The sequence below is a fragment of the Branchiostoma lanceolatum genome, chromosome 3 (assembly GCF_035083965.1).
Source record: "Branchiostoma lanceolatum isolate klBraLanc5 chromosome 3, klBraLanc5.hap2, whole genome shotgun sequence".
Classification (NCBI taxonomy): domain Eukaryota; kingdom Metazoa; phylum Chordata; class Leptocardii; order Amphioxiformes; family Branchiostomatidae; genus Branchiostoma; species Branchiostoma lanceolatum.
This window is the reverse complement of record NC_089724.1, coordinates 34,110,464-34,123,927: the sequence shown is the minus strand read 5'-3', so window position 1 is coordinate 34,123,927 and position 13,464 is coordinate 34,110,464. Positions and strand designations below refer to the sequence as shown.

Sequence of the window (13,464 nt, the reverse complement as noted above, 5' to 3'; positions counted from 1 at the left end):
AGCCTTTGATTCTGTGCGTGGAAATTGTTTATTCTACAAAGTCTTATCCTCAGGTATAGGTTGAAATGTCCTCAAAATTCTTCAATCAATGTACAATAATATAAAATATTGTGTAAAGACATCCCATGGTCTCTCAGATTACTTCAAATCATCTTGAGGTGTACGTCAAGGTTGCAATCTGAGCCCACTTTTTTTAATCTGTTTGTAAATGACCTTCAAGCTACATTCAATTTAACATCACCTTAATGCGACCCTTTAACCTTAAAAGATACTTCCATAAGCAGCCTCCTCTGAAGATGACCTTGTGCTCGTTTCACAATCAGAGGCAGGTCTGAAACAATGTCTCGAAAGACTAGATAAAATTCGTTCCTTCTGGAAACTATTAAATTAATATGCAGACATTGTAATCTAGATAGGATTGAGGACGAGCAACACCTTTTAGTAGAATGTAGTTTATACAACGAAGAGAGAGCTGTGCTTTATTAACTAATACAATGTAGTTTTCACCATTTCATACATCTTGACAAAGCGGATGTTTCTAATGGCTTTAGATAAACCCTTGACTATTAAACACACCTGTACTTATATTTACACTATTACTAAGAAGCGAGAAGAGGCCATATTAACCTCCATAAACAACGTAATCATCATAATGCTAGCTTATCATTGTAGATTTATATGTATGTATTTGCAAACTGTGATGTTTTCTGTTGTGACCTGTACTGAACTCAGTGTGTGCAATAAAGGTCTTCATTCATTCATTAATAGAGGAAAACCCAAGGTTATGATATTTTCCAAAACTAGGTGAGCTAGTAACAATAAACGGTCTCCCTTTCGATCACAGGGACAAAAGATAAACTTCACAAACTGTTATACATACTGAGGAGTAGACATAACACCATCTGGATCATTTCATCGTGCCAAAAGACAACTTAGAGTTAAAGGAGTCCCAAACTCCAGATGGGGGAGTTATTTTCCAATAGATAATAATTTCAGGAAGTAAAAATGAATACAGTATATGATTAAGTACCCACTAGTCCAGTGCGCATCAAAAAGCATTCAGTATTCTACTAAATTCCCCAGGTGATCCTCTATTTTCTTATCAATTAAATTAAACAGCCCCAGCCTATGCCTGAATACAATGTACATGACAAGGCCTGACAAAAGTAAGGTTACACAAAGAATTTCAGGGGCGTTAGGAAAAACTTGTCTTGTTATATGTTCCTTTATATCTTAATAACAACTGGTCTTCTTATTGTGCTTTACCCCTCTCATTTATGCCCAAAATATTCACGATGAAGGAAATGTGTATACGTATAGGAAATACATGGGTAGGGTCTGCACGGGTTTAGTGAATTACATATTTTTTCACAAAACACAACTTGTGTAATTCACCATAGGGGCAATTCTGTAAAAAGTTGGCTGATTATGTATTAATAAATACATAATCTAGTCGAAAATAACACTCCTTTCTAGAGTTTAGGACTCTTTTAAAGCACTGCGGGCCTCTTTTAAACTTAAAGCATTGCTGGCATCAAATCATAATCCCTCAATTTCTCTCGTTCTAAATTTATTCAATAGTCTCGTACTTCTGGGAACAAACTCTAAAGGAAATGAGCTCATCTTCAACGGAATAAAGGAATATCCAAATGAAAATAGTAGAGAAGAAGTATATAACATCCTTTCCCTGATACTAGGACCAGAAGTAAATACTTGTATACTCAGGGCTATCCGTATTGGAAAGAAAACTGATATGTCAACTATCCGTCCTGTTCTTGTTCGATTTAGGAAATATACTGATAAGCTAAATGTTGTATATCAATTAAACGTATTGTTAAATCAAAATGTAACATTAAAACAACCCAATGTGCCTTATGAGATTCCCGATTTAGAAAATGTGTTACTTAACTACCGTAAGATATTACTTCGTGTTCCTAGACGTTCTGTTAATGTTGCTGTAATTGGAGAGTTGGGTAAGTTTTCACTATATATATGCACTCAAACACGACTGATTAAATATTGGCTAAGATTACATGATATGTCACTAAAGACTTGTCAAGAAGAAAGTGTGCAGGAAGCTAATGGATTCACGTAGCCTCGATCTTTGACCAATAGCCTTTGACCACATGTCTGAACCTGTTAACACTCCGTAAAATCTATGCAAATCAATTCGCTTAGAGGACCAATTGTGGTTTTCTTTGTAGGCGTGTATCGAGAACCAAGGGTTGCAAATAAAAAATACACACACACAACTCGTGCTCACCAGACACACACACACACAAACACACACAAACGGCATGCAACACGTACACATCGCCACTGATGACACACACGCAGCTCCCTATTCTAACGCATGCACACAGCACCACTTGTCTCATACACACATCTTTAGATTCTAACGCACACACATTACCACTTTTATCACACACACACACATACGCACACACACACACACACACACACACACACACACACACACATACACACACACACACAACTCCAGCCTCCAACGCAAACACAGTACCACTTTTATCTTACACACACAACTCCCGATTCCAAGTACAAGTTGTCTGTCACACACACACAACTGACCGATTCTTGTTTAACACTGTACTAACGACACCCCATAGGTGATTAAATAAACCGTCAGGGTTAGAAACGAGACATGTTAAAGTATTTCATAAAAATCCAAAATCCAACGCGACATGTTAAACTATTTCATAAAAATCCCACTCCCGCTGCGCGCTCGCTGCGACCTAAATTGGATTTGTGTAACCCTTGATTGAAGTATCATACAAAATGTAAAAGTTTGACTGAAAAGACAACAAAGCACACAAATTGCTTCTTTTGTTATTTATGAAATTTGTTGAGGTCGAGCGCTCTGGTAAATTTTAGGTCGTGGCGAGAGCAACGTCATAGTGGAATGGGGGTATTACGAGTCACTGATCTTGACTGGTTCCAGATTGATGACCGAACAGCTACGTAGGCTCAGTCAGAAACCGTCAAAATTCCCCACAAGGATCTACAACCCCCCCCCCCCCCCGGAAATTTCTCTGAGGTGTTATGATTTTCTTTTAATCTCAGTTATAATTCCTTGGATGTTATGAAAAGAAAAAGATGGACAACATTACATTCCGGCACCATTTTATTAACATCTGATGATCCTTACAGTCACTTAGATATCTCCTCTTACACTGATAAACCTGATGTTGTCCATATTATCATGCAGATCTAGATATATGTTATAACACCAAAAACAATATAGCATAATACAGTTACTCTAATAATGATAACGCAGATGTTTGGATATTAAAGCTACTATCACTATGCAGATCTACAAAGATCTTATAACACCCCAAAAAACAATATAGCATAATACAGTTAATCTGATTATAATAAGTATAATATATGCAATTAGAATGATAATCAATATTAAAGCTGTGAGTCACTAATCAGAGTACCTCCAATAAACATGTATATGAGCTTGGTTGGTGAATTTAAATTTTACACATTGTTAATACAGTGTCCACATGTCCGTTTTAGCAGTGAAAGAGTAAACAATATCATGTTGTACGTTCCTGTTGTTTACATACCATGATTGTAAATAGAAAGTAAATTCGATAACCACCTTTTTTGTTTTGCTGATTTAGGCCAAAGTTCATTTTACTCTATGAATGACATCTACGCACCAATCAGTTTTCGTCCGTTCCCCCCCCCCCCAAAAAAAAATATGTCAAAATCAATTCCAAATTCAATGAAGGGGTTTTGATAGAAAATAAATGAAAGATCTATCCTTCGATTTACTACAATTTTTTTTAATTATAATTTTAGTCCAATTTTAGTGTTGAAAATTTCAGTCAAACCTCTAGTCAATCCTCTTGATGTATGCACACGTGCTGATATGGACCAATCATTGTCAGGCTTAGAACATGGTGTTGGGCTCAGTGATGACTGTTCGCCATTGGTTACTGTGCTCTTATAGGACTGATTATCGTTATTATATAAATGTATACCTATGAAATAACCCGTATCTTCTAGGCCTATTGGTAATCCTATTGGTAGAGTCCATTCCTAGTCACCATGAGGGTTGTTATGGTCATAATTTATAAGTATTCTTAGTTTATTGTAATGATGTAAGATATTTGATATTTGATAAATCTATTGAATTTGATTTTAGCTTCATTTACCATTTTAGACCCTGTTTTATGATTATTTGTAACATCTTTATAAATGGGTTAGACGGATGGAAAGAAAGCAATTCACGCATTCTTGCGAAGTATAGAGAATATTGTTTTTCATAAATGTCCAACCAGTGCCCTGCAGTGAAATCTAAATATAAATGATACAAAAGGGCCGGATTAGAACCTACTTTATGGGGGCAATCATCAGCCTACTGTTATTTACTAATTTCTTTGTAAGTGTTTTTGTAAATATTTCTAAATTGCAAGAATCACATAGATGTTTAGAAATCATTTTAAAGAAAGTGCAGTTACTTTCAAAATATTTCGAAATTATCTAATTAAATTCAATCAATCAACTTCATATTTTTATTTTCAATATTTTAGAAAAATTTAGAACTACAAATGTATTGTCACTCAGATATTTTTGTTGTACCTGAAGAACTTGTACCTTTTAAAAAGAATAAATTTAAAACAATGACAAATATTATTGAAAAACCCTCTTGGTGACTCGGAATTCTATCTCTTTTTTAAATCAATCTCCTTACTCAGAAGCGAATAGCCACAATCCTACAGAAAAGAGCCCATAGATAACTCACCTGGGAGAATTATGTTCCACAGACTATAGTTACTAGTCATTGGCTATGGTAAATGTCCGAAATTAGATATTAATGCGTCAAAATAATAATTGCGGTGACTTAGCAAATACAATGTAGACTCTGCTCTAAAAACAATAAATCTCACATAACGTGTAAAATATAGACAGCGCAGATATCAAGAAGAGTAAATTAACGTTGATAACCTAGTGTATACAGCAAATTCCATCCTAATGTCTCCACGTTAACCAACAAAAAGAAAACTACTCTACTCTTAACATCACAAAACCTTAACATTATAGAAAAAGTGGGATCTTCCACTGTCTCGGAAGAAGTAAAACTTACTTACTTAAGAAGTAAAAGGAAGTCAAATAAGCAAGAATTTATTGTCAGTATTTAGACTAGAGTAGTCACATACTACATTTTTCTAGTCTGGTTTTTGTAGTTATAAGTGCTGGTTAGTTCTGTTACTTCATTTTAGTGACGCTGAAGAAGAGTGGATGTCACTCGAAACGTCCGAAAATATATCTCAGAATTTTTAAACAGTTGTAGAGTTTAGATTGTCTGTATGTATTGTTTAGCCGAATGTCTATCCTTCATTAACGTAACACATACTATATTGTTCCCCATTTTCAGCCCCTTTCTTCCTTCTTCATGTTGCATGCACTTGCAATTAGCCCCCGGTCAAGAAGTTGCAATAAGATTTCTGTATTGTAGAAATGATATACTCAGTTCTATATGTTTCTATTACTTTTTGCGTAGGCGAGGGATAGAGTTAGAATTTTTGCCTTAGTAATGCTAGAGCAAATACTACTGTATAATAACAATAGTTATTGTAGCATTGTCTCTTATCGTACTATTCAAGCTTTGTACTGTAACTAAAGAGTGTGAAAAAGAACTTGTTTTCTGGCTATTACTTGTGTCACTCGATGTTTTACGTAATAAGTATGATTGAATGGGGATAAAATAAGGTACACCCTTGTCCTAGACCACAAACGTAGTAGAATAGCAAATAAGGCAAAAAAAGATTTTTTTTTAGATTGTCAGAATGACTGACATATCTAATATGTCACCATTGTCAGCAGGACTTTCAAGTCACTGTTACTTGTATTGTCGTTAGGCCATGTTGGTTTGAATGTACGGATGACATTCACGCGTGTATCAATTTTCGTCCATACCGTAAATTGTAGAAAGCAGCTATAAAATGCGCAAATACATGCCGTAAATTGCAAAAAAGATATTTCGGAAAACCGATACTTACGTCTAGAATGCCAAAAATCCCAGAGGATGTAATCCTTATAATTAAATCAAAATGACCTTATAAGTAGAAGTAGATTATGGTTGCCAGTGAAATGCTTCCAAGAGACGAACTTATTAACTGTTGGTGTACTGATGGATTTTTAAAAATTAATGGCTATCCATTCTATCTTGGAAGCTCATCTGCGTTGGAATGAATCATAGTGCAATGGTAAACTTTCTTTCAACACAAAGGTAAACACGGATCAAATTTTCAACGACCACTTTCGCCTGGCACTTTTGACCAACTAATGACGTCGCATATCACGTCAAACCACGTGTCTGTAAAGTCGCGTGTCCGTACATCTCGCGAGATTACGCACTGTTGTGATTGGTCATTATTGATGCTGATGAAGGTGACTGTTAAAAAAAGTTAAAGTGGTCCAATACATCGAAGATGCGTAGGGGGGCGCCCATCTCCCATTCGTAGCCCTTGGGCCACACAAGTGCAAGTCACTACAGCAGGGGGCTGATCCGCTGGTAGTGATGAGTGTGTTTATCTTCTATACTCTTTCCCAAATGCTGAGTGCTAAGCAGAGAAAGAAGTTTGTACCATTTTTAGAGTCTTTGGTATGACCCGGCCGGGGTTCGAACTCACGACCTACCGTATATGCAAGGCGAACACTCTACCAATTGCACCGATAAGGTGACAGTGGTCATTGAAAATTTCATCTGTGTTAACCTTTGTGTTTTTAGAAGAACGTTTAGCATAACACTTTGCAAGCTACCAATACTATTAACCAAGGCTACAATACTGTTCTTCAGTGGAGCTACCAACACATGTAGGACCTTCATTCTCGGGGTTGGGGTTGTTGCAGAGGCGCGTTCGCTCCTGGACACCGGCCCCGCTGCACTCCCCCCATGTTCCCCACTCAGACCACTGTCCGTGAACTGCAATTCAAGAGGGGGAAAGTAAAATAAAACTAGGTTGCGTGTGGTGAAGCACGTTGTCTATTTTACAATGTAACAATGACTATATGATCACAGCAAGTAGGGAAGGTATATACCCCGTATGATGGCGTATCTGCCTGAAGTATTCTAGCCAAGCGGAACAGATTATAGCATGGTCTCTATGGCATGGCAGTGGCATATGCCATTAATTATAGGGGTGCAATTACGATATTGCATTGACGATAAAAGTAGTTACAGTGTAACAAAGACATCGTGCATCACCACGCCCAACCAGGCAAACGATATGCCAAGTAACATATCAATGCGACGACAGGATCGTGAGTTCTAGCTGCGAACGCACAAACAAAAGCATTTTCAATAGTCCCAGAAGGAGGTCATCCTCCTTCCCGGAGTAACAATTAGCCAATTAATTCCCTATGGTTGGTGAAGCAGCAGTGTGTCGTATATAGTACACAGTTATCAGTGTCTTAATGTAAATTTCTCTGAATATAAAATGATCTGGCCAGTCTGCATCGGAACCTTATACAGGCTGAAAAATGGCATAAATTGTCGAAATAAGGATTATTTGGAGTGGCTATTGATGTTCAGTATGCCTCTAGCCCAGCCTAACATGTCAACTGTTATCAAAGATGTATAATAGGGAAATCATGTCACCTTTACAGCTAATTATATGCAGTATACTAAATGTAATACATTTAAAATCTGTAGTCAATGTTATAGATGTAACATCTGCAATGACAGCATGCAAATACAAAAAAGATGACAACGAAATGTGATCACTGTTACCTGGACAAGCTCCGTCGTTGCATGATTGAGACCCCTCAATCTCCCCCTCACAATCCAGTCCGCCGTTAGACGGCCACGGATTATCGCAGTAGCGTTTGCGAATCTGTTGGCCATCTCCACACGTAGGATTGCAGGTCGACCAGGACAGCCATACAGACCACCCCCCGTCAACTGCACGAAGAGACGGCAAGAAATCAAACAAGGTAACGAAAAGAGAACCTGAGTGCGTTACTGAAGAACTTTTGGCATATTGTTTGATATTCTTCCACCGTTTGTCATTTCTTTATTATAGGGATTTTGGCTATGATAATGACTTAATGTCCATCTACATTACGTAAGCATCGTGGTCACATTTTCTTTATATTGTGTGAGTCATGTTGTTTGGTAGTTCATGTTGTTTGGTAGTTAATGCCACTGTAGACGCCTCCCTAACAACGTTTAATCGACAACCATAGCAAGACATGAGACGTTAACGTTTTTTTTTAATCCATTCGTCAGAGCCTGATGTTGCCATCATTTTTTTTCATGGTAAAAATGCGCCGCAATAGTTACCCTAGGTCAGAAACATCAATGCTCGAGACAAGCATGACTTCACTGACCCATTAGGAGAAGCAGGGGTTACGAAAGCTGCTTGCGAAATACCCGACCCAATTTAGGCCGGAATGTTTTGATCCACTCACATCGGGGCACGCCCCTACTCTTTTTCGAAAAAATGTGAAGGGTGTATAAACATTCAGACCTTATATATGATCAGAAAACAAGAGTATATATTAATAAGCCAAAACTCCTGGAGCTAAGGGGGCTCGCAAGATGCAAGACAAAATGGAAGAAGATAAAGAAAGAATGAATGAATGAATGCAGCTTCAGAACGTTTTTACGGCTGCAGAGGCCAAACTATACTATACCTGAACATTCCCCTTCGTTGCAGTATTGTGTCTCCTTGGCAAGTCCCACGCATTCAGCACCGTCATTGACCTGTGCAGGGCTATCACAGAGGCGGGTCCTCGTTTGTGACCCATGGCCACATGATACACTGCATGCTGACCAAGCTAACCAGGTTGACCATTGCCCATCACCTGTACAAGAATGAGAGTTAAGTCAAATTACGCATATTTCATTTATCAGAATCATTTCTACATCAACAAAGACATGCTACAAAAAGTAAAGCAGACATGCTACACCAGAGTTAATGTATTCCTAAAGCCCGTATCTCATTGGCCATGGACCTGCGACCTCATTAGCGACCTCGATGCGACCTCGCGATTTGACAGCGTACTCATCCGAATTTCATCGGTACATTTTTTATAGCTTATTGTGTTTTATTATCTTTTTAGTTATACTCTTTTGCATTGTATTCCCATCATAAAGTCAAGGGTAACACAAATCGAATTTAGGACGCAGCGACGCCACCAAAGTGTCCAGTGAGAGGGGCTTAAGATGAGAAAAAAATAACCAGAACGTTTGATCGGGGAAGTTCTGAAGTTTTTCATACGACTCAATGTACATATCAGTCACACTTCAGGTTGATTCTTATTGTGGTGAAAACCGTAGGACCAGTTCTCTCGCTAGCTGTACGGACACTTTTGATAGATGATCCGAGTAAAACAGAAGAGGAAATGTCGACTTCACGTCATCATCATAGCTTGTCGTTCATCTCTATCCAGTTCAGTGCGACTTCATTCGCTTCCCGCAGGTCTGAGTCTGTGCAGGTAGGTGAGAGTCTGCAGTTGTTCATCAGGTGTTGCAAGGTTTCAGGTGATAAATATACTTGTTAAAACTTGGAATATTTTAGATATTTTAGCATGGCAAGGTAGCATGTTTACCTTTTGTCAGTGTCAAGATCAGCCGAACAGCAGTTTTTCTTAGATTCATAGATTTTGGTTAAAAACCTGCTTTTCGACAGATCTTGTTCAGTGTAACTGACAAAAGTGCAGTGGATGCTACTTGGCACGTTTCCAAATTTTATCCAGTTGCTTGTCAATGAGTAACTGCTATTTGGCATATAGAAGAGTATAGTATAGTTAGTTTGTAGCTGGGATTCTCAAACTACGTAAACGCAACTCACGATCGCAGCGAAAACCGTCGGCGTTCAAGACGTAATCAGCCTCCGTGCACGAACATGCAAAGCTTCCCTCATTGTTTGTGCATTCTTGATCACAATTACCATTGTTGGTGTCACATTCGTTGACATCTGTAAGAAAGATAGCAATATACTTAATACCTCTCTTACTCTGCATAACTTTCTTTATCGATTTCAGCGGAAAACAAACACGTCCTCCGAGTAGGCAGGTTTTCTTCCAAAGATACAGTCATATATTGACATTGCAGCGAAAAACATCTTCATTGAATACACATTTCATACTGCAAATTCAATCTACTGAAAGCATCTGTGGCATGACAAAATACTTAACGCATGGCATGCATCTTATATTCACAATACTCTTAAATGAAACAACCAGTATCCTTCTTTGACACAAATTACTAACTGAAAAATGTGAGTACCATGGTAAAATCACCCTTTTGACTGAAATGCAAAATGCGACGCACCATTACAGTCAAGACCGTTGCCATCCAAGGTATAGCCGGTATCACAGGAACACTTGAAACTGCCATCGTTGTTTGAACATGTATGGTCACATCCACCGTTGTTGGTATTACATTCGTTGATGTCTTGTAAAGAAAAACCATGATTAAAACTCTTTCATGCTTTTTACTTTATTTCCTTACAACAGAAAAAAAAGTTAGTTCGTCTTAAGGATGACAGAATTTCTTTCAATGATAAATTAGTATATTCTACTATTTCCAACAACAACAAAAAGAATCACATCCATGGGTACACATCATTTATAGGGCGTATTCACGTGACGTCATCACCCCTGCCCTCCGTGGGCGGCCATGTTGGTGCTCACCCTGCAGCGAAGTTTCCCGGTGTCCGACGGTCTCTAAATTTCCAAGGAATGCAAAGTCGTCTGATCGCTGTTTTATTATATGCAAAGAGTCTCCAGCCTCACATCCTTTTCGCTACAAAAATCCAATTTCACCTACTGGAAATGACCCATTATCGACGAGCGAGGTTCCCCAGCAGCCTACAAACATGGCCGCTAAACTGTTTACAGAGTACGCATAAAAACAGTTCACAGCATACAAGTGTTCCAAGGCCTACAGCCACGTAGTACAGTGTCTTGAGTGTCGTGAGAAATTTTGTTGACAGGGAGTACGTTATGATCGGGAAAGTTCGACGTTGAAAGACCCCCAGTTTATGAATGAACGTATCTCAAGCAACGACTACACGGTGCCGCGACTGTGATACACAGCGGGCCTGTAACTTGCTTTTCGACCAGATACAAAAGGTTTTTATACACATACGTTGATTCTCAAACTTCAACTATTTAGATCCGCTGTTCGTATGTCAGAAATCCACTTTTGTTTCAGTCGTTAGTCCCTTCGCGATCGTATGTTCCCGCACGTACACGTCCTACACGAGAAACGCAAAACCAATCCTACTGTTACCCGACCGGTGTGTGCTTTATCAGTCCCAATCCAACATCTGACCACGAGGCAAAACACCATGATTATAAGACAAAACGTTATGAAGGGAAATTGTGAATGGCGTAGAAAACATCTGCCATTTATACAGAGAGATCCGTAGGGCTCCACTATCAGTGAGCACCAACATGGCCGCCAGTGCTGGTTGCTAGGGGGAGGGTCACGTGACTGAATACGTCCTATAGCAATACAAAATGAATGCAAAATGGACGACTCACCATCACAACCGAGGCCGTTGACATTTAATGTATAGCCGGCAGCACAAGTACAGACGAAACTGCCATCGTTGTTTGTACAGATCTGTGCACAGTCACCTTTACCATTGTTGGTTTCACATTCGTCGACATCTGAAAAAAAAAAACTCGTGCTTTAAATCGTTTCAAAGTCATATTTTCTTGAAAACAAAAGAAACTTAGTAGCCAGTAGTATTTTGTCTTGCGAGGGGTGATCAATAAGTCCTCGGCCTCACCCAGAAATAAGGTGCACAACTCACATTTTGGGGCGTAATTATGTAGTATGACCTCTTTTAGCAATATCCACCAAATTTCACATTTTTGTCCACGTCAATTTGAATATCAGTAGGTAAGAGGCAAGACAAACAAGGTTAAATTGTGATCAGAGCTGTGTAGGTCGAGTTCCTCATGCCAGGGAATTGGCATAGAATTTTCGAAGACATTGTCAAAATGTTTGATGAACATTTCCTTTTCATTTCAACTAAAAAGAAGTGGGTATCCGACTTTCAGCAGAGCAAGTTGGCGCGCACACCTCAGGTCGCATATCAATTGTCCATGTCTTTATCCTTGTACCTCACTTAACGTTACTGGGTGTCGCCTGCAAAGTGATGATCACAATGATTTGAATTTTGGTAGACATTGATGAAAGCCTTTATACTTATTATTATTTATACTTAAAATTATTTTCTGATATTTGAGTTGTGCACCTTATTTCTGGGTGAGGCCGAGGACTTATTGATCACCCCTCGTACATCGTACCTGTTGCAATTGCTGTGCAATAAACTTTGCCTTTACTACAATAAAAATCGGACATATTATCGCGGAACACAAATTGCAATCTTTATTGTTTAAAGAAAGCGTGGATATACATGTAGTTATGGTAAATGTTACCCACCTTCACAATTGAAACCCCCGCTATCCAATTTATAACCAGTATCACATTTACAGTTGAAACTGCCAACAGTGTTTGCACATTCCCACTCACATCCACCTTTGTTCTCTGCACATTCGTCGTTATCTAAAAACAAATTAAAATCGTGCTTGAAATTCATGTATGCTCTCCGTCATATTTTCCTGAAAACAAAAGAAACATTAATGCTTACGTCCACTATCTTCTTTTGTTGCATATTCATTGAAATATGGATATGAAAGTTGTGCTTTAAATCATTCCATGCCCTGTATTGTGTTTCAAAACAGAGGAACAACATTGTTAAGAATTCAAAAGTTTTTCGGTGATTTTTCATTCTTTTGTTTGTAACTATAAACAAGAAACATACCATAGATGGCTAGACATTTGCTGAAAGAACAGATAGTATGATTCGGAACAGTATTTTGATCCATATTCTATTTCAAAATGCGACTCACCGTCACAGTTCCTGCCGTCAGAATTCAATGTATATCCGTCTTCACAAGAGCATTCAAAACTGCCAATATTATTTGTACAGGTCTGCGCACATCCATCGCTGTTGTCGTTACATTCGTCGACATCTAAAAAACGAAATCCGTTCTTAAAGGCAGGCTAAACTGATTCCGAGTCGGCCACACCTGCACCATAGGAATTACTCCAGGCACCATTCTTCCGACTCGGAATCTGACGTCACAAAGGTCAAAGGGCTTTGGACATCGCCAGTATTACATCACCACACCGCGAATTTCAAATGTTGTAAAAACGCTAATATATGATGGACTAGTTTAAAACCATTCAGAACTGGTCGTAGTGGTATATTTAACATACTGCAGTATGCTTTACGAAATTAAGTTTAGCCTGCTTTTGAAACTCTATCATGATCTAGGTTATACTTTTCCAAAAATAAAATACCAATATAGATTTTCCACTTTCATGTTCCAAATTCATCAGATTTCTGAAAGTATCTATCTATTACGATTTTAAAAAAAATGCTAATCACCCTCGAGTAC

At 38.3% G+C, this 13,464-nt stretch overlaps 1 long non-coding RNA gene across 1 annotated transcript; it reads right to left on the bottom strand.

Moving 5' to 3' along the window:
- Window positions 1–7,774: 7,774 nt before the first annotated feature.
- On the bottom strand, window positions 7,775–10,433 carry LOC136429371 (uncharacterized). Its single transcript, XR_010754757.1, has 4 exons — window positions 10,316–10,433; window positions 9,834–9,959; window positions 8,674–8,844; window positions 7,775–7,939 (listed from the first exon to the last, which is right to left on the bottom strand). It is a non-coding gene; the product is annotated as an uncharacterized lncRNA (long non-coding RNA).
- Between the last annotated feature and the right edge of the window lie 3,031 nt (window positions 10,434–13,464).